This window comes from Otolemur garnettii, unplaced genomic scaffold, assembly GCF_000181295.1.
Source record: "Otolemur garnettii isolate 467f Iridium unplaced genomic scaffold, OtoGar3 scaffold00015, whole genome shotgun sequence".
NCBI lineage: Eukaryota > Metazoa > Chordata > Mammalia > Primates > Galagidae > Otolemur > Otolemur garnettii.
The window spans coordinates 19,621,903-19,645,167 of record NW_003852410.1 but is presented as its reverse complement, the minus strand read 5'-3'; the positions used below and the strand labels follow the sequence as shown (position 1 = coordinate 19,645,167).

Sequence of the window (23,265 nt, the reverse complement as noted above, 5' to 3'; positions counted from 1 at the left end):
AGAAGTAGCAATAACACTAAACAGAGAGAGAATATGGTTAGTAGAATCTACCTGGCATCTTACTTTACATAAATCATGTCTGAAGAGCTATAACATCCCGTGCATGCACTTTTTACAAAGGCTTACCCTACCTCTTTTCCAGGGGCATACGTGATTATATAGTTGGCATTTCTTAACTAAGCAATGAGAAGACAAATTACCAAAATTCAGCATTGTTTTGCCAGAAAGGCAAGTTATTTCACAAAATCAGAAATGGAAACTGAAATCTACATTGATTAAGAAGCTAAAAAATTATACTAATTTTAAAACACTAGACTTGTAACAAACTGTTTTGTAGATTATAAATGAGGCCAAATAATAATGAATTTTAAAATATCAAATATCAAAACCAAGTGACATGGAGCATGCTGGTTAGAAAGAAGGCTTTTGAATGTCTCAAATGAAGATATGGAGAAACCATAATCATGGTATAAGGCACTACCTCAACTTTAGTCTACACATTTAAGTTGTCTTAATCCAAATATTGAATGGAGAAGAAAACACACAAATACAACTTTTCATGTCCTTTTAGCTGGTCTGGCAGTTAACTGCTTTTCTTGTTCAAATTCCTTCTCTCGTTGCTGCTCCCTTTCCAACTCTTCTTTCTGCCTCTTCTGCTGCAGTTGAAGGGCTCTTTTTTTTAACTTTGATGTTTTTTTCATGAAGCATTAGCATCTCTTTTCTTATATTCAACAATTTGGCATGATAATATTCAGCTTCTGTGAAGAAAGCGTTAATATCCAACATAGAATGACATTCTTTAAATTTTGTTCCAATGTGTCTAATAATACAACTTGGTTCTGTGTGAGTTCTTGGAGAGCTTGTTTCAATCTCTGAAATTTCTTGTTCCAGTGTGTCTAATAATACAACTTGGTTCTGTGTGAGTTCTCGGAGAGCTTGTTTCAATCTCTGAAATTTCTTGTTCCAGTGTGTCTAATAATACAACTTGGTTCTGTGTGAGTTCTTGGAGAGCTTGTTTCAATCTCTGCAGATCTGGCAAATAATGAGAAAGCAATCCTTCTGCCAGTTGCTCCATAGCTTTGTCTTCTATAGGCAAGTCCTCTATTAACCCTGCATCTGGAGAAGTGTCTCTTAAACCCGGTGTTGGCTCCCCGGCCTCCAGACTGTTGGGTGGCCCTGTGAGGAGCCCATCTGGGGCCCACAGCCCAGGGACACTCATGTCCCTACGCTGGGAAAAGAGAAGAGCCACTTAGTGGTCATTAAGCACGTAGCTCAGTACATAGGCCCTTACACCTGTTGTATAATGCTTCAATAAAAGGCCATGACAGGGGTTGCTCAGGGCTCTCGCTGCACTTATGTGAAGCCCACCTCTTGCAGGCTCGTACCTTCAATCCGTGTCCCGGCTGGTTTTATTTGCCCTGAGATGGGGTGCCCACAGCAGGCACCAACACTCCAGAACTTATAAATAACTCTTACAACTTAATAATGAGAAAAAGCTCAGTCAAAAAATGTGCAAAAGACAATTCACCTAAGAGTGATAATAGCTAATAAGTATATAAAAAGATGCTCAATACCATTTGTCAGTAGGAAAAGACAGATTAAAACCACAAAGAGGTATCATCCTACTAGAATAGCTATAATTAAACAGAAAACAAAAGTTGGTGAAGATGTGATAAAATAGGAACCATTACACATTACTGATATGAAATGTATTATAAAATGGTTATAGGTACTTTAGAAAACAGTTTGGCAGTTTCCCAAAAAGTTAAACAGAGTTAAAATATGACCCAGGTATATTCTAATCCTAGGTATATACCTGAGAGAAATGAAAGCATATGTCCACAAAAAATCTTACATGGATAATCACAGTACATTATTAATAAAAGACCAAAAGTAGAAACAATCTCAATGTTCACCAACTGATGAATACGTTAGACCAAATGTGGCATGTCCATACCATGGAATACTACTCAGCCATAAAAGGAAAGTACTCCAACATATGCTAAGCCACAGATAAAACTAAAAACACTATGCTAAGAGAAAGAAGCCAGACACATTTAAAAAAAAATCATATCACATGATACTATCAATATGAAACATCCAGAAAGGGCAAATTTAGAGACAGAAGTAAAATTAGGGGTTACCTGAGGCTGTGGGTGAGAATGGGAATTAACATCAAATAGGCATTAGGGATCTTATGGGAGTGGGAGTGAAAATGTCCTAACACCTAATTTATGGTGACAGTTGTATAATTCAATAAATTTATTTAAAATCATTGAACTATATATTTGAAATGGGCAAATTTAATGATATGTAAACCTCATCTCTATAAAGTTATTTAAAAAATAATATATATTAAAAAAGAAAGAAAGAAAACCAGCCAGGAAATCCATGAGACGGCATCAAAGTATAAAGCATGCATTCTTGGGAAATTATCAAATTCAGGCTACTAACCTTGAACTGAAGAATTAAAAAGACCTCAATTTTATCAACACAAATTTGAAGAAAATGAATGACAGAAAGCAAACTATCTAGTGGATTCTGAGAGGCTGTTCTCTGGATCTCTGAAGGGCAGATGTAGAGCAACTGGATGGGCACTTACTTGAAATGTAGGTTCATCCACAGAGAGGGCTTGACTGGGACTCTACCTCCACTGACAGTTCCGTCCTTTGTACCCTGGCTTTCCATACAACTGGATGTATTAGAAAAGATGTGTTTCCTTGCTGTTTCAACAGCAGAGCATATATGGACATGACAACTACTGGGAGCTTAAGTAAGAATTATACACCAATCAACAAAGTAGCAAAGAATGAACGGAGGTAAACATGTCTCCTCAGGAAACTGCAAGTCTTATCTTCAAGGAGGCTGCAGGGATCTTTCTTGTTCCTTTACAGCTTAGAGACTCTCTTTAGAGGAAGAGACAAAGTATGCCAAGCTATGGTTTATATAAAGCAAAACACAAAAATATTTCATGTGGTCCAGCAAATAATCTGCACACTTTTTAATGGGCAGGGAGGATGACAGACTTGGGAAATTTTCCTGATCCAGAATTGAACAGAGTTTTCAGAAGTATTTCCCATTCACAAATGTGTTGAAACATTTTCCTCTTTAAATAGCAAATAGATGAATTTAGATAAACATATTTAAATCCCCAGAGCAATCTTGAGGATCTGCAACAGTTTGGGGAAATGTCAAGAACACCCTCTGCTTGAGAAAATTTCTCTGCTGTGTAAGATGAAGATTATCTTAAAGAAAATAGAAACCTTCCCAAAGAAAAACTTACTGAGTGCCACATTTCTCCCAACTGTTGATTTCGAGAATTTCAGCTGAGAGTTACTTCCACTCTGCCAACTAAATAAAATTATCTCAAACCAACTGGGATGGAGGGGAAAAGCACACAAGTTAGGAAGGCAGAAAATACTACAGGTTCACTTGACTTACAACTTGAACATTGCTAATTCTCCCTGAGAATCGTTAACCAAATCCGCAAATAAACATTCACTATCAATAACAAAACAGTAATGTAAAATTTTCTAAAAAGTCAAAATGGATTAACCAGCTGGTGTAAACAACTCTGTAGGTTGACCTGACATAACTAAAAGGCATAAGTAAAGACTTGAGCTCACCTAGGACAGTTAAAAGTTCATTTTGTCATAAAACTAAGCTATTGAGAAAAGAATCATAAATTAATATCAGAAAACTAAAGAAGACTCATAAATTAATATCAGAAAACTAAAGAAGAGTCATAAAAGACCCAATGCTGAGCATGAAATGAACAAATAGTACTTCCTGAGAAGTTAAAAGTCATGCTTAAGTTACGTATATCCACATCATCTATCTCCAGATGGCCAGGTACAGCTCCACAACAAAGGGGCATCCACATTCTTACCTAGACCATCATTATGCCAAATAGTATATACATACTTTCTCATTCAATTTTATCTTGCTAAATAAACAATGAAATCTAATCTCCATTTACCCAAAGACCTAAAGGCCGAAATCCACAGGGAAGGATGCCTTCTTTAGGTCTTCATCTTAAAGAAGCTAAGAGGAAAGTGTCAAATCTGTACTTCAAAAACCATCACTAACCAGATGACGAAAGTTTACTGAGAAGGGATAAGGGTGGAAGACCAAGGCTTATTTTGTATCCTCCCTTCTCTGATTTGGTCATCAGATAACATTTTTTAATTCCCACCACTGCAAAATCACATGTCTACCTTTGGTTAAGATGACTGGTTGTAAGTTCCTCAAACAAATAAACAGCATAAATTTAATATTATAAAAAGCACATAGTAATGTATATTGTATTTTAATATATCCACATTCTCTCCATCTTTTTTTTTTTTCTTGAACATTCATTTAATAAATTCTACATGCTGGGTGTTGGGTTAGTTGTACTTTTAAACACAATAGAACCACAAAGGTCTCTTGCCGCCATCCAGTTTTCTTCCTGGCAGCCTGCTCTCTTGAAAGCTGTCCATCCCAAAGCCAGGCCTGCGGGGTCCTTCCCTCCATAAAACTCTTATTCTTATCTAGCCAATTTAAGAGGCTATCTCTGTATCGAAGAAGTAAGTAAATTGTGGTATCTAATCAAAAGTAAGTTTGCATCTGCTGAAATTATTAATCTAGTAAGTATTCAGACAAAATAAAGGTGAGAATTTATATTTTCAAAATGTCTTGGATCAGCTTACCTAAAAAACCAAAGCATATAAACAATGTGTAACAAATCATATACCAATGCTTTACATGACAGTGGAATCTCAGGAAAGCCAGGATGGGGTAGTAAGGACAGGGAAGAAGAAAAGATATACAAAGTGACATGTTGCCTAGGTGACCAAGGCATCACCAGAGATAGTAGAAGTTTGCTTCGTTATAAGAGATGAGGTATCTCCAGAGAGGCCATAAGAACCATTGTGTCTGGGAATAATCCCTGATGGAGGAATAGGGAGAAAATGGGGAAGAACAGCAGGGCAAGGAATTTATCTACAGGGTTTTTTGTCTCCTTTCTCTCACTAGGTAAAAAATTGGTGGAAACAGCTTGAGACTCAAGGAGTCAGTACTGCTAAACTTGTGCCTCAGGAAAAAAACAAAGGATGCCCTGCCCAGGCTTGCAATGTAGGGGAGGCTCTCTAAGAAGGCCCAGGAGCACGTACGTGGCCTGGCATCAACTGGATTATATACAATATATTTTCTAGGATTTTATAACATTTTTCCAATGGCTAAACTTTTATCATGAAATCCAAAAATTTCCTCAGAAAGGGATTAGAAATTTCAGTATTATTTATATAATATCAGAAATTATAATTAAGATAAAGCTGAAAATAAAATTGTTTCACTCACAAACAAAAATTTTCCTTCACACTGATAGATCCTTTTACAATTAAGTTTTCAGTAAGTTAAAGGGTCAAAGTTCACAATTTATAAATCATGGCAAAATGAGGCAATTACAAGAGTAAGAGTAGAAGAATTTAGAATGTCAAGTGGCACTAATTTAAGTGAGAAATAAGTTCTCTAGACCTAATTAATGCCAAGTACTCATATGGCTTTGTTTTTTCTGAAATGAAACCTGAAATTGGATGAGACTAACAGAGTAACCAAAGCCTGATACCCTGATCCTGAGAACCATAGGTTTTATTATTCATCGTAAATAAAAAAAAAGACACCTTATCACTCATATCCCTCACAATATAAAATCAGGGGGGGAAATTCCAGACAAACTTTAGTAAGTTCCACACATATCTTAATAAGCTTTCTGCCACTAAATCACAAACCAGGGAACTTCCAAAGGGGGCTCTCTGGCTCAGCTTCTCTGCCTACCTGATAGCAAAGACTGTTCTGGGAGCACAGGATACTCCAAGACACTGCCCTGTGTCGGACCCCAAGGCTTTCAAACAATTCAGGACGGTGCTAGAAAATCAAATTTAAACAGGGTAATGGAAAATACAGTTCATGTCAATTGTCAAATAGATTATTATGTTATCTTCTGAAATTATGTTTTTTTTTAAAGAAACATTAACAGAAGGACACGTGACACTGAATTATGAGGTAAAGGGGCGCTTACTATTCTGACATAAAGAAACAGAAATATTACGAAATATTTAAGTCACAGGTGTCAGCCAGCATAACTCCACAAGACTTGAAAATCAAAGGTGAAACAGCCAACTTTGCAGCAGTGTAGATGCACTGTTACATCCATAGTAAATTTGGAAAGTCATACATCAATCTGACAACAATGGCTATCTCTGGATAGAATAATTCCAGTTGATCTTTTTCATATCTCACTTTTTAAAAAACATTTGTAACAAGCTTTTTTTTTAAATTGAGTAAAAAAATGCTAACAAGATAAAAATAATGAAAGTCATCTTCAAAGTGGCTACATATATTCTTTCACCCAATGTTTCCTAAGCGCCTCTCAGGACACTCTGAGAAACTTACACAGGCTGGCCAAAGCTGAGTCCAGAAATAAAGCCTGAGGTCCTAGCCTAACAACAGAGATCATCCCTTGATTAACTATTATCTCCACTTCCAGGTTGAGAATGTTTTCCATGGGTCACAAAATTTGGAACTGGTTCATCTTCTGAAACCATTGGTTAGTTTTGAACACAGTTGAGCTGAACATTATAAAGTGTCAATCATAATTCACAACTCAGTTGTCAGGAAGAAAAAAGTGCCTACTGCACTTGGAAATGTCAAGTGTAACCCAATAAATGTCAAATAAAATTGAATTGTTTGCTGGGACATACAGATGTGTGAAGGGGAAGCCTGGGCAAGACCTTCTGAAAATATGACCCCCTATATTTAGTTGAGTCCATGTTCCTGAAATCAAAGTTTTCCCCTGCCTCACTGGTACCTTGCACACTAAACCATGCTAACTTCCTCTGAACAGTACTTATAAATGCTTGGATATGGACTCACTTTTCTAGCAAACACATTTCTCACACATATATCTCTAGGTGCTGATGTTTTACAAACGCATGTAACCTATCTGGCTAACACTTTCTCCAGACTTTCCCATGGTAGTCTTTTCTCTAGAGCAAATTGCAAAAAATGCAGCAAAGTTAAGAAGGCAGAAGACCAAAAGTGCATAGTACACAGCTTTTTTTCTTATGTTGGAAACAGTCTTGGTGACCAGCTGTGTCACATACACGTTTGTAGTTAACATGCACATTCTCTTCTGCCACACTTGTTTGTCAAAAGGATTAGAAGGTCTGGCAATGGCAACTGAGTTTCTCTGGAGACTTTCTCTATGAGATTAAACATTCAGTATTTTTTAAAAGAGGAGTGATAGCTGTGATTCTTTGTTTTAATTCAGTCAATGTTTACTGAGCATTTTCCTGTTGTAAGTTTTTTGTACCAGGCATGCAGTGGTGAATAGTGAGCCTTGAACTTTTGGAGCTCAGAATTAGGGAGACAGATGAGAAGTGGACAAAGACAGAACAATGTGTGATGTATAAAGTGATGGTGGCGACAGCATCTCAAAGGGGTGCCTACATCAAACATAGATGGTCCAAGAACTTTCTTGGAGTATTAGCCTAAAAAGGAGAGGTGAGCATTAAAGTCTAAAGGTAGGGAAGAATAATTGTATACACAGACCTAAAGGCATTTAAGGAAGATTACAGGATTCAGTCTGTTAAGCATGACTCCTGACAACACAGTTAACCATCAGACATGCATTTAAGAAGAAGAAGAAGTAAGAGTCATCAATTAGCTCCCCTAAACTTGGAGAACTAAGTATTAACTTACAACTTCCAAATTAGAAATCTAATTTAAGAACTCCCACTCTCAGGTCAAAGCAAGTTAAGCCTGTTCTTTGAAAGTTTTGGACTGACTAAATAACAGTAAAGTAACAGTACGTACTAGAGAAATTTGCAGTGTGCGTGGTATAGCAATACTTCCCATTTTTAATGTATTAAAATCTATCCCATTTCTGTGGAATTATATTCTCCTCTCATCCAAGCACCTTTTATTATATTGCACACTAAGATTCTCAGTGACTAGACTGTCCACTGCCCCAGAGTAGGGAATGGAGTTATTTATATGCAATGATAAAAGGGAAAATACCTTACAGTATCTGTCTTTTACCACTGAATCAATTCCCTTCTCCCCTGATGACTACATCTCCCTTCTCCTCTGATGACTCAGCCTCCACTTGAGACTGACCAGTGGTCATAAGAGGTTCAATCATGAAGGCTCTTGGACACTACAGCCACCTCTCACCATGCCATCTCCAGAAGAGGGCCAAACCTACTCCAGATACCTCTGTCACCCATGGCCCTGTCCTGATTCCAACTCAGGCAGAGCCACCCTGTTGAGAGCCACCACCTCCACTTCCCCTGCCTTCTCACTGATCTCCTGCTTCTACTCTTGGCCCCACTACAAGTTAATTCCAGCTCAGCCAGAGGTTCATTTCAAATTATCATGTCACCCTCTGCTCAAAACCACAGCAAAGCTTCTTACACTGGAAATTTACCATATGACCCGGCAATTCTACTAGGAATCTACCTATATTTGTTTTCTTTTACTGTTGTAATAAATTACCACAAGCTTAACAGCTCTTGAAACAACACTCATTGCAACACTCTTGCAATGTCTGTAGGTCAGAAATCTGGTAAATGTGACTGTATGCTTAGAGATGTCATCAGGCTAAAATCAAGCTGTTACCTGGTATTACAACTCTTACTTGGGGCTCAGAGTCTGCTTCCCACCTCACCAGTTACCGTTGGAGGAATAGTTCCTTATAGCTGTAGGACTGAGGTTTCTAGGCCTTGACACATGGCCCATCATCTTGAAACCAACAATGGCGCGTTGAGTCCTTCTCCTGCTTCAAATATCTCTGACTTCTGCTATGCCTCTCTGAATTCCTCTTTTGCCTTCTTCTTATTTCTTTTAAGGGCTCACGTGATCCTACTGGGTCTACTCAGCTAATCCAGGATCATCTTCCCATCTTGAGGTCAGCTGAATAGGAATGTTAGTCTTATCTGCAGAATTTCTTTTGCAGTCTAATGTCACATATTCATGGGCACAAAACCAGGTAAGCAAAAGGGCAGCATTCTGCCTACCACAGCTCAAGAGAAATAAAAACACATTCCACACAGACTCACATCTATCACAGCAGCATAAATCAAAACAATCAAAAATTCAAAACAACATACTGTCCACCAGGTTTTGGTGAATGGAAAAATGTGCTGTATTCATCCAAAGGAACACTTCTCAACAACACAAAGCACACTAATGTATTCAACCATATGAAGGACACTTGAAAAGATGATATTAAGTGAAAGAAGCTAAACAAAAGAAATGACATTTAAAGAAGTAACAAATCTGTAGAGGCAGAAAGTAGATTAATGTTTACTGGGGTAGGAGTGAGAATTAGATTAACAGTAAATGAAAACGAGGAATTTTACTTGAGGATGACAATATTATAAAACTGGACTATGGTGATGGTCACACAACCTGGTAAATTTACTAATAATCACTGAATGATACTCTTGAAATGGATAAATTTATGATATGTAAAGTATAAATAACTCAATAAGCTTGTTGGAAATAAAAAGATTAAAAGAAAATACCACCACTGCAAAATGGTTTACCTTTTCATGCAAATTTAAAGTCAGCATCCCCCTATTTGTACACAAAGCCCTATACATTTGTATCCCCACACCCTAATTTAATTTCATGTCCTACAGCTTACTGGCTCTCTTTCTCTTTAGCCTGTTCCAGCCATACAAACTTCCTATTATCACTTGACACATCCTGGCACATTACTGCCTCAGAGCCTTTATCTCACCAACCAACCAAGCCCTTTGAATTAGGTTAACAGTGGTTTGGCTCCAGTTCTCTTTTTAATTTAATTAATTTATTTGTTTGTTTTTGAGACAGAGTCTCACTCTGCTGCCCAGTGTAACCTTTTTCATAGTAACCTCAAATTCCTGGGTTTAAGTGATCTCCCTGCCTTAGCCTTCCGAGTAGCTGGGACTACAGGTGCCCACCACAACACCCAGCTCATGTTTCTATATTTAGTAGAGATGGGGTTTCACTCTTACTCAGCCTGGTCTCAAAACCCCTGAGCTCAAGGGATGCTCCTACCCTGGCCTCCCAGAGTGCTAGATTGACATGTGTGAGTCACCACACATGGCACAGGTCTCTCGTAAGTTAATTCCAAATCAACATGGTCTTGACTATGGAAGGAACATGAAGAGGACACTCAGAGCTACCCATTGCTCTCTTTGCTGTTTGATGGAGTAAGGGAAAATATAATGAAAAATGCTCACACTATAAGAACTGGTACAAGGTGAGCATTGTAATGCTTAGAAAGCAGGCCAAGGACTTTCTTCAGAGCAGGGATGCTCCATCATCTGTCTCCAGCTGCCACCGGATGCCAATTAGCCACTGGAATATACTGACTCCACCAGAAATGTACAAATCACGGCCAGGCTGAAAAGGCTTTCCCCCTACTGCTGCTTATACTCACCTGCCCATTAAGAGTGCTGCTTTATTTCCATTTTTCCATGACAGATTTTTCTCAACATTTAAAAAATAATGCCAACACCAACCAATCTATATCCTAAACTGGCCCCCCAAATCATCCCCACTTTATCAAAACCATGGCATGCAGTTAAATAAATGCCAAAGTACCTCCAAAAGAAACAATTATTTCTACTTTTTAAGCCACAGTTTTCTTTTTGGAATAAGGACAGAGCATCCTACATTTAACTCTCAGTCACTTCCAAGGAGGACAGCTTTGGCTGATCCAGTGAGGCTCTTCCCATAGCGCAGCCAAATCTCCCATCCACCAGATTCACAAGGCGGAAACCTGAGAGTTCAAAGAATAGCACCAGTTAAGTTCAGAAAGCCACTGTGCAGTTTCTCAATAAGCCCGTAAAACTATCTAGACTTCAATGGGACAAAGTTCTCTTTCTACAAATGATGTGCTCTATTAAAAAAGAAAAGAAAAAGACCTATGAATAATAAAGAGATTCACTGATTTTGAGAGATCAGAAATAAGCAAGTTTTTTAGCACAGTCCAATATGCCAATGTCAGTCCTCAGGCAGCCAATTAATCCTCCCTTTCCAATTGGTCTGATGTTCATGATCCTATGGGGTATTTTATTTTAAAAAGTACTTTAAGTAAAGAAGATAGATGTCTCCAATTTCTCCTTTTTGTATGTTCCGTTATATGACCTTTTCGAATGCTCTGGAACATGTTCTGGGGTTTGTTGCTTTTGTTTTGAAAGCAGCACAGTATGGTAGTTATAACACATGCTCAGAGAGGTGTGAGTTCTGATTCCAAAGCTGACATTTTCCAGGCTTAGAGATTTAAGTAACTTATTCAAGGTCACACAGATAATAAGTTACATAAAAGGAATTTGAACCAAGACAGTCTGGCTCCAGGATCTGTGGCCTAGTCACTACGCTAAGCTATCTCCTATTTTGTTATTATTACTACTGTTATTCCTTCACCACATCTACATTTCTCCTCCTTCTCTATCATCATCACTATCTGAGAGCCATTTGTGGACAATAATTAAAGCCATAAGTAATTTATCAAGTCTTGAACTCTGGAAAGCCACACTCAGCAAATGTCATCCAATCAACAGTTACCACCACATTCATTCATTTTTCTAATGCGATTCCAGTAAATTAGGGAAGAAAATGTCATAAACCTCATTTTGCAGATTGGGGAACTGAGCTAAAAATGATTACATCTCCTAGCATTACTTGGTGAATGAAAGGCAGAACTGATGACATTGGACACTATTCACCCTGCATTATTACTCGTATTAAAAATATTTTAAGCTGGCCAAATGTATATAGGTAGGACTGTTTCCAGCCTTCAGATCTACCCGGAGAAAAAGGACAAACTGGCTTGCCAAGCACACTGGAATAAATAAATAATTAAGACAGGAGTAAAGGCCTATCCTAAAGAATTCCCATGTCGCATCTACAGTCAGCATGACAACTGTGGCGTTTCTTTTCATTCTGCATTCAGCCTGGGTAATTGGGTGAAATCTTCAAAGTGACAAATGAATGTGAAAAAGGGCTGACATCTCTTCCAAGATTTGAGAAGATGCCAGCAGGACCCTAGGAAAGTGCAGTGACAGGTGGAATAGAGGAGGACAGGGTTTGAAAGCAATTTACCACCTACATATCATGTTTAATTTTTATAGTCAACAACATAAGATGGTACTGAAAGGAAAAAATATTAAATAAGCTCTTTCTTAACTTCACAGTTAATACTACTAAATTCGGCCCAAAACAAAATGAATGATGTCAGATGTATACTGATCCCTACAGACCAGTCTCTACAGTCATTGGCAAATATTTTTAGCCATTTCAAAACATAAGAGAAAAAATATTTTTAAAGATTCTATTGGACCTTTAGAAAGACCCTAAAATATCCCAGAGCTTTATGGTATTTTCCTAAAACTCTGCCAAATGCACATTTGCCAACATTTCACTAAAACAAGCCTCTTAAAATTAATAAATTACCTGTCAAATCCCATAAAAACAGATGGTCACTTGGAGACAGGAGAAGATGTTATCATTCTGTTTTACACAGCTGTTCAGACTAGGAAAAGATCATTTCATTTTCCATAACACACAATAAACCTTGTCTAAGATTTCCAATATTATGCATAAAAATGAATATAACCCCACAGCTACTTCTATGTTACACATCTGGTTACTATTGAGGAAACATTTTTAATAGTAAAAAAGAATCATTATAATAAATAAAAACCAAAATTGGTCTTTGTTTTCTCTTAACAAGAATTATGCTAATTATAACTCCTTTCTTTTTTTGCTATCAAAAAATTTTAAGTTGCTGAGTGTTTCTAAAGTGAGAATCTATAGTATGCTATTTAACACAACTAAGATTTTATTATCAGAATCATTTAATAGTGATTTTGTCTACTGATAAGAAAGCACACACAGACAAATATCTGATGCCCCAACCGTTTCTTCCTGTTACTCCTCTCGAGAAGGTGTTTTAGTAATTTTATCAGAAATCTAACACATGAAACAATAAGTCAACACAACATTAGTGTCACACATCTGAAATGAGATTTTGATTTGTTAGTCTCTAACACATTACTTACATTACTATAAATCGTGTAAAGATGAAGACATTTGGCACCTAAGAATAGTTATGAAATAACCAACACCAAGAGCATGCCTATATTTATGCTCAGAACTCTCTTGGTTCTATATTTTTAGCAAAAGACATGAAACTTGAAAGCTAAATATATGACCATTTTTTTCATATTACTTGCCAGGAGCACCAATGTTTAAGTCTTCAAAATGTCCACAAAATATATCTGTGACATTCAACTCTTATAAGAGATAAGGGATTTGTACGGCAGGGGAATTCACTTAATATTGGCAAGATGACCAAAATTTGGACAGGCCACTTGGATTTAACCATTAAGGAGTGAATTTCAGCAGGAAGCTTTACCATCACTCCCGTGTTCAAAATTTCGAAAACCCTGTTCATCTCTTAAATCCCACCTCCTGCCTCTTTCTGACCAACATCCTAGCTTCCACGGCCACCCTTTAGTCCCTGACATCACCAAGTTCGTGACCATTGCCCGTGTGATCCATCTGCTTAGAAGATACCTGAGATCCTCAGACAGCGTTCAGCTCTAGCACCTGACATCACCAGGTCATTTCCACAGAGAATCCTTCCCTGAACGTTGGTATCAGCCCTACTTTTCTATCATTAGCTCACTACCCTCTTGTACATTCTTCATAGCACTGATAACTTTAGGGTATTTTGCAACTGCTGACACATGTTCTGTCTCCTCTTGCTAGAATTCAAAGCCCTTCCCAAGAGATGCCTTACTTCAGTTATATTTCTAGCATCAAGTACCTGTAAATTATAAATACATACTGAATAAAGGAATGAACTGCAGCTTTCACTATACTGACTAATAATGTGATTAAAGTAGCCAAAAAATCCAGTTGAATCTGACTGTGTCTTGAATACTTCACCACCAGCCTCAAAAACAGACTTAATTATGAGAAGGAGTAAGGAATCTTCAAGCCAAAGAGATTGCCCAGAGCCCATATATCCCTTGCCACACACGTTCCCCGAGAAGTCTGGCCAAAGATCTTAAGATCCCTATGCTGCATGTTCTTGAATTGAACTACACAGGACATAAAATTCAACCAGGCCTTACAGGTCATTATGAAGATATGTTTGTCAAAATTTTATTCCATTTCGGATATGTTGTCTATTTCGTAAGTTGTCAGCTTCATTTATGTGTGTGTGTGTGTATGCATTTATAAAACTTTATATTTTGAACATATGGTATATGGACCTCGATTTGTCCCCCCATCCTGATCCTACAAATGTTAGGGATGGGACTATCTCCTACTGTGGGACCTTAACCAAGTCCTTTAAGCTCACTGAGTCGCTTTCTTCCTTGAGAAAGAGAATAATTCCTGTCTTAGCAATATCCCTGTGTTATGTGGAAATCAAACGAGTATATAAAAATCCAACAAAAAATAATATAAAAATACTTCTATTATGTTCTTTCTCACATATCTCCCTATGTATTTCAGCAAGTAAGAACCATGACAATTTCCATTGCCAATTGCAAAGCTATTGTGACTTTTGAGAAACTTTTGAGCTAGTTGGGTTTGACTTTTTATTGCCTTTTTTTTTTCTTGAGAGCTAAGTTCTCCTTAAATTACTTCACCATCATACAAAGTTTCACATCCTTCCAGAAGGAAAAGACACCAGACTGCCCCAAGATTTTAAACAGTGAGAGAGAGCTCTTTAAAAAAAAAAAAAAAAACACAACTTCCAGAATTATTTATAGTTATAGAGACAGGCCAACTGAGAAATACCTCTTCTATTTAGTCCATTGACTACAGACCTGTTTTCCAGGAAAAGAAGTGCATAATATACACCAGTGCTGTGCATTTATTGATCTCTAATCAGTTGTAGGGATGAAATGAACAAGAGGTATACTCCTGGGGCTGTTTTAGATCTCCCAGACTGTCTGTTCAGAAGCTGTTCCTCGCATCCAGAGAAAGGATGACCTCAGAGATTTTCTAAATCAAGAAGGCAAACAGAGCATACAAGGATGTTAGGACAAATAAAGAGAAACATAAAAATTTAAGAAGAGTAAAGAGGACGGCTGGCTAAGATACAATAGCATTTAAACTGGATTCTGCAGGACAAGGGGAAACAAAATAAGATTACAATGGACTGAGATCCAAAAAGACTCATTTTAGCCTTTTCACAATAGGTGAAATTAAACAAAAAGGCTACACTAGTCAATACAGAAAAATTACAAGTTGCCGAAAAGCAAATACCCACCAGGACATAAACTTTCTAATTTTCCTCATAACTAAATAGTTCTGCCCTGTCTCTCAGGTCTATAAATCAAGTAAATGCAGCAGGAAACCTGCCTGTAAATAATAACAGCAATAATATGCAATAATATTCAACAGCAATAATAATAAAGCAACTAATATTCATTAAGTCTTTATTTGTTAGTGATTGACTGATGCCCATACACTGATTGGATTGAGTTACTACAATTAATATAATGAGGACATTATATCACAGCAACTATCTGGTCAGGAAATATTATTAGTTCTTTTTGTATATGAGGAAACTAAGGCACAGAGAAGTTAAGTATCTTGCCCAAGAGCTGATGTTAGAAAATAAGAAGAAAAATGTTTAGAACCCAGGAGGTCTGGCCTTACAGCAACAGCCAGAGGTGAGGGGCAAAAGCCAGAGGTGAGGGGCAAAATGAAGAACTGACAGAAACCTGACATTGTACCAGCCATGCCTTCCACAAACACGTGTTCCCTACTACCACATACAAGGACTCAAGGCACAACAGATGACAAAAATGAGGCTGGTGTGAATCCAGGCCAGGAAACGCATTGCCCTGATGGAGAAGGAAGAAGATTTCATTGATAAGCCCTTACAGAGTACCTTCATATACAATCTCTTTTATATGATGTCTCCTCACAATGTCCCTACATAGTTATTCCCAGAGAAAGAAACTGAGCCCAAATATATTCAAGGCTATAAAAGTATTCAGTGGCACTGCCCACCTGTGAATGGGTATGAATTCAAACAACATCCCAAAATGATCTAGGGAACAGGTCCTTCTTGTTGTTCAAGACATTAACTAGACAAATGGGAAAAGAAATGGGTAATATCTAAACATAATCAAATGCAACCCTCAACCCCTAGAATAATACTGACTATCAAAGCCACAGCTCAAATCCAGGTCTTTTGATTCCCATTCAAATACTTTCCCACCATACCAGGTACACTGTCACCCCAAGATACTGTTTAGGAAACACATGATATAAATATTAATATAAAATGTAATTCCTGATGGATTAGGCATTGGCAAACCAAAATGAAGAAAATATACCCATTTTCCAATATCCTTTGGCTTCCTTGCTCACCATAGTAGATGGTGAGTTGGGATTGCCAATGAGGACTATCAGAAAAATTGCCTTTGCTATTAACAACCATTTTTATAATATAATTTGTTTATATTGTTATAGGTCTGGGTCTATGCACAAAAATCTCCATCTTTATTTCACCAATTTCTTAGGCATGATTTTGAAGAAATACCACATTGTACGTCTATAATACACTGTATATTTGTAAGCAATAGTTTATCATCAGACACTTGCAATTATTAAAAGTTGCTCTTCTACTCTACAGGCTATTCAGATCACCATACTCCAACAAACAGTATAGTCAATTGGTCTCATATATCCTCAATGCCTTTCTTCATCTATCACATCCCAAACATCAGCAAGACCCCTGAGTTCTACCTCCAAAGTACATCCCAAAGATGTCCACCCCTCTCTGCGTCCCATGCAACCTCATCATGCAAACCACGAACTTCTCTCACTTGGACAACCACAAGCACCAGCTATCTCATTCCCACCTCTCCTGCTGCCCCATTAGTCAATTCCCCACAGGACAGTCCACAACAGGATAACCAATTAACCTTGGTTTGCCTGGGACTGTCTCAGTTTTAGATTGAAAGTCCATGTCTCAGGAAATTCTTCACTCTAGAGGAATCCAGGACAGATGGTCACTCTAGTCTATGGTGAACTTTTCATAATATAAGAAAGATCAGGTCACTAACGTGGTCAAATAAATCTCTGGCCCTAATTCATCATCTCTCACTCGATCCATTCACTCTGCCATGAGACCTTGAAGTTCCTCCCACTAGAAGCCCTGGCCACTTGACTTGGGGCTTCACCCACAGGAAATCTGCAGATGTGATGCAAGAAGAGACTTGGAACATGCTTGCAATTGGACTTGCTCTCTTGCACCCTGGCTATTTCCTTATGAAGAACGCACCCCACTTACTGCGCGAGTCCAAGGAGGATGAGAGGCACAAGAGTAGACCTGGTTCCAACCTGCATGTTGCAGCCAAGCCCAGCAAGGCCCATCTCAAGCCACCAATAAGAACATTCTTGCTTAAATGACTCACTGAGTTCAGGGATAGGTTTTTTTTTTTTGAGGCAATACCTGACATGGGTTTCATCAAAACCTCCTGGTAGCTCCCCATCTCACTTAGAATACAACCTAAAATCCTTACGGTGGCACAAAGCTTTGTATGGTCTGGGCTCTTGCCCATTCCATCAAACCTTGCCACATTGCCCTTATTTAAACTTCAGTCTCACTGATCTCCTTTGTTTCTCAAATTGATAAAGCTGTGTCCAGTTCAGGATCTTGGTCTCACCTGTCACCTGCGCCTGGAACACTTTTATCCTGGTTCTTATCATGACTGGTTCCTTCTCATCCTCATATGTCAGCTTAAAATTACTTCCCCAGAGAAGCCCTCCTTGACTACTCCAAGTCTTCCATGATTTTATCAAGAAACTTACAGTACTTATTTCTATCACAGTATTTCTCACCATCTATCAATGTCTTGCTAATATGCTTGCTTATACTCTGTATCCTCACTAAGCTCAAATATTCAAAATATTTTCTGAATAAAGTACTTAGATATCAAAGGAATGGTACAGAAAAATCCCTTACCCTGGTACCATCCTGTCTACAAAGTAAAAGATTTTTATTATTGAAAACAGAAAATGAAAATAGAATAAGATAGTAAAGCTATAGATGATTTTTACTGATCATTGATATAATTTTAAATTAAAAGTTAAAAATAATTTAATTTTTTAAAAGTTAGCTGACTGGGCCTGCACAGTGGCTCAGGCCTATAATCCTAGCACTCTAGGAGGCTGAGGTTGGTGCATTGCCTGAGTTCACAGGTTCCAGACCAGCCTACCAGCAAGAATGAGACCTTATCTCTACTAAAATAGAAAAACTAGCTAGGTATTGTGGTGGGCGCCTATAGTCCCTGCTATTCCAGAGGTTGAGGCAAGAGGATCTCTTAAGCTGGAGTTTGAGATTCCTGTGAGCTATGACCCCACAACACTCTACCAAAGGCAATTAAGTGAGTCTCTGTCTCTGAAAAAAAAGTTGGTGGACATAATTTTATAAAAACCAGAGAACACTAGAGCAGATTTTTAGTTGTATCAGAACTGAAACAATATCTCAATAACAGACTCTAACACCTCTACCCCAATCAAAAAAACTCCTTTGCTAAAGTCAAAGGAAGCTAAACAAAAATGTGTATGGCCTGTATGAAATTACACGCCTTTAGGTACAGAAGTTAAAATAGAAGCCCTGAAAGCATCATTTTCTGTCATTAGTTATAGTTCCATAGTACTGGTCAAGGGAAACATTTCAGCGTTTCAGTGATCCACCTTCTTTAGGCACTTCAATGTTCACAAAAGACCCCTTTAAACTCCAACCACTGTGAAGTTAAAAAGCACTGAACTGTGAAAGCAGATGTGTTTCTATATTGAGAATACCTTTGTAACGTGAAACAGAACAGACCAATTCCTTGTTCAGCTAATGGGTGCTGCTTGCAGTATTCAAGACAGGGGCCAGGAAGGCCTCAGGACTCCTGCAAGTTTTGACTAATAAAATCAACCAAAGAGAGGAAGACCTAGGATGCCAACCAGGCCTCAAGCAGAAGGGAAGGGCTCAGCCTCAGCAGTCTGCCCAGTTTTGGGGGTTTTGAACTGAATTTCCGGGAGAAAGAAGGTGTGAGAGATGGATTAGAGTGGGGAATGAAGCTATGCAACCTCATGAAGGAGCCTCTGGGTGCTAGAGGCCCTGAGCTCAGAAGGAATGTACCTTGACTTATTTTCTATTACTCCAAGACACTCCATTGAGCCTGGGCCTCTTTGGGCCTTGTAGGAGATTTTTCTATGGACTAGAGATGAAGATGACGGTATGTCTCACAAAGGTGTAATGAGAATTCAACAAGATAAAGCAGGTAAAACACTTAACAGTGTTTATGACACACTTACACTGAGTTTTCAAAACATCTCAGCCACTGTATTTTCTACCACACTAGAACATGCTCCCAATAAATATTTGATGAGTGTATGAGTAAATAAAAGCCTAAAATTCTGTTGAAATGTGTTCTTTTCCTCACAAAGAGACAAAAATGTATGATAAATAAGATGAATTTATCTTCTAAGACACCTGGATAGCAGATATGAACATTACAGTGATGACACAACCATTTCATTTGGTCAATGTGCCCATTCTCATGTGGCTGTACACCTCATTTCTCGCATGTTTGGTTGGTAAATATCCAACCTCCTTAGTCAGATGAACACCACCCACAGGGTGGGTACCCACAAGTTTCCTAACCTACACGGCAAGGAGAGGTTTTAGACACCCCTTCCATTGAAGGGCCATCACAGGATCTATCTGAGAAGGCAGCCCATCAGGCAACATGCCTCTCTCTTACCCTTTACACAAGGAACTAGTTTTACACACAACTAGTAAAATGACTAAAGTTATCACTTCCTTGTTCCAAGCTAGAATTGCCAATTTCTTGTCAATTTTTTGAGAGATCACTTTCATGGAGAGAAAAAGAAAGCTGAGGCCAAGGTTGCCATTCAGAACAAACTGTTCATTAAATCTATTAGATTTAAGGATGTGTCAGAAACCATGCGTTGTTCACCTTTTCCAGAAAGCCTGACCTGACCACCCAGTACCTACAATGGAATAGGCCTTTATCATTACTGTATTCCTGTGAGTTTATGTGCCAGCCTCTCTACTACACAGTGAATGTCTTAGAAGCACCAACCATTCTCAGTCACCCTTGTGACCAACCAACTTCAGTGCCTGAGTCATTTCAGGTACTCAGTGGCCCATAGATAAAAAGATTACTTAAACCATAGGTGGTTTGAGCCTCCCTTAATTTCCTTACAGTTACCTTTCTTATGGCAATCACAAGCACTCTAGCAAGGATGGAGAGCTTCTGTCTAATAGTGTAGAATATTAAAGTTTTCCAGAAGTAGAGGAAGCAGTGATAAAAATGGCACCAAAATGACTGTATTTGGGGCACCTTTCAACTGAAATCAGCACATATCCAAAGTCCTATCCCTGAAAGTAGGACTCATCAATGTAAATAGAACAGAGAGCCACTACAGACCAGGGACTTCTGTTAACGTGACCTTCTGGAGATCAGAAAGAACCTAATAGAAGGTGAAGCTGTTTTTATCTAAGCAGATTTTTTCCTGTCAATACCAGCCCTGACCATTCCCACATGTCCACCAAGGATGTTTTGTGGTACCAGACTGATGAGAGACCAGCCTGAAGACAACCCTGGACCAAATCCAGCCAGGATGCTGATAGCAGGGAACGCCACCAAACTGATGTCTCCCTTCACAATTTTACAATTTCTCATGTCCCATAGGGTACTGCTTCCTTAGTTTTTCCTTCTCTCTTAAACCAAGCTTAAGGACATGTATGACCCGATGGCATCAGAGAAAAGTCACTGGGTATGTACATTACAGAAGTTCTGCTTGGCAACCTTAACCTCCATGCTGCTTCCTTGTTATCGACTTTTCTGTTCAGTGGCCACTTATGGAACCCATACTATGGTTCAAAAGTATAAGACATCCAAAGAAGAATGGAGGAGAATAGTCTTGGCCCTGGAATAAACTGAGTGTTGTCCTATTTGTTCCTGTCCCCAGCAATCACCTCTAACTATCAGGAAGACCCTTTTTTCTCCTGTTCATCCTGCATTTAAAAGCTGGATGAATTAATACAATATTTAAAGCTATCACAGTCCTTGCTACAAAAGAGGCTTCCTGTTCAACATAGTTGCTAGCAAAGAATCATCCTTAATGTTATTCATTGAGTAAGGTGACCACATTTATTGTTTCAATGGAGACAATTTTCAGAGTAAAAAGAACTAAAATTTACAATTATTTTGGAATAATAGACCAACTCTGTCCCAAGCAAACTAAAAGGGATGGTCACTTATGGTTAGAGACCCTTATGAAAGTTTTAAATGTCAGATGAATCTGGAAACTGCCTATGCAGTTTTACAGAAACACATGTACTTTATTTCTTTATATGGAAAGTATTAGCCCACAACTACATCACAAGGAATGTGCTTCCTCCTTCTCAATACAGATATCACATTTAAATTCAGCCCCACCCCACCCTGTGCACACTGAATTACAGAATATACCATTTAATAAAACAGCAGAAATCACAGCAGTATCATGATATCATTTACTGATGTCTGCTATAAGCTAGGCACTGTGTTAAGACCTTGGTCTCCCACCAAACCCACAGTGGACACTACTGACACTCTGTATTTTACAGATGAGGAAATAGGGCCCTAGAGAAGTTAGAACACAGCTACAAAGGGGTAAAGCTATGCTTGCAACCCAGGCAGTTTCTGCAGAGTCCATCATCACCTAAGAAGTGGCAGTTAAGCTGGGCCATGATAAATGCAGGATAAGAACAATGATAATGACGCTAGCTACCCATTATTAAAACCTTAGGGTATATAACTCTGCTATACTTTATGCACACATGACCTCATTTCACTCTCCTGGCTCCCCTAGGAAGTATTATTATTAAGCCCATTTTACAGATGGGAAAACTGAGGATTCTAGAGGTTAAGTAACTTGCGTAGGGTCACACAGCTAGCCTGTGGCAAATGCCGGATTTGAATTCAAGGCCAACTCCAGAGTCCTCTTCACTGTGTTAGAAGTCAGGCCACGAAGAAAGAACATGGACAAAGACAGAGCCACACACTGGGGAACAGGCACAAGAGGAAACAACGTGGGGAAGGCAGATTTTGGCTGTGTCATGCACAGCTGGCCACATATGCCACAGTGAGTTAAAACTGAATCCCCTAAACAAGGAAGAGCAGCAAGGAATTCTGAGCAACTGTGTCTCAAAGGCATCTAGATTATCTCGTGTTTATGATGCTAATGGACAGACGGGTTATTTATAAAGAAAATATATTTATGTAAAATTGTTTTTCAGTGCCATATCTAACACCTGAAGACTCTGGGAACAGTTTGGTTTTTGCATATCAAATACTTTTAGCACTGTTATTTCCCCGTTATCCACATCCCATCTGTTTTCTTTCCCTCCATACTGAAGTGATGGGTATATTCATTGAAATAAAAGCCTGAAGACAAAAAAATTTTAATACTTGGCTCACATTTAATTTGAGAGAAATAGCAGACTTCTAAAATTTCATAGCTTGTTCCATATTGAATGAAAGTAAAAAAATTCATAATTGAGGTAGCTTATTTACTCATCCAATTTTCATCCTAAGGTAGATCAAGCAACATAATTCTTTTAAACCTTCTCAATTAATTTCCTCACTTTTCTGTAGGTAACCAAGAAAACTCAAGTAGAGTCTTAGTACTATTTATGGACATCTGTTAAACACTGCCAATATCTGTAACAACCACCTTGGGGACTAAGGTAGCATCTTAAAAGCATAATTCCGTACGTAATATTTATCCTGTAGCAATGTAAAGAAAGCATGATTCTCATTTTCTTTCAAAATTATGCAACTTACTACTTCTTATATCTCCATCTTTCTAGAAAAATCACCAACAGTATACAAGTAATAACATATTATCAAGTCATCTGACAAGCTGTACAATTAATATGGCTTAATACTCAAGTTTATTGCAAAATCACTGAAAATTTTTATTTTGTATCTGTTGCTGATGTTTTTAATAGCTGTTAATTCTTTTTATGATGGCTCAAAACGCTGGTGTAGGTCAGTCTAAAAAAGGAAGAAAGAAAGGAAGGAAGCCTTGGTGTTTCCTTTGTATGAGGCATGTGCTATTTTTATATTTTTTATCTAAATCATTGCTTGAAGTATATATTATTATCCCCAACGTTAACAGTCA

General features: G+C 38.2%; 1 protein-coding gene and 1 pseudogene across 2 annotated transcripts in view; both read right to left on the bottom strand.

Moving 5' to 3' along the window:
• Positions 1-23,265, bottom strand: part of SUCLG2 (succinate-CoA ligase GDP-forming beta subunit) — a 342,595-nt gene that overhangs the window by 250,586 nt on the left and 68,744 nt on the right. The window lies entirely within an intron of this gene.
• On the bottom strand, positions 355-1,563 carry LOC100949854 (annotated as a pseudogene).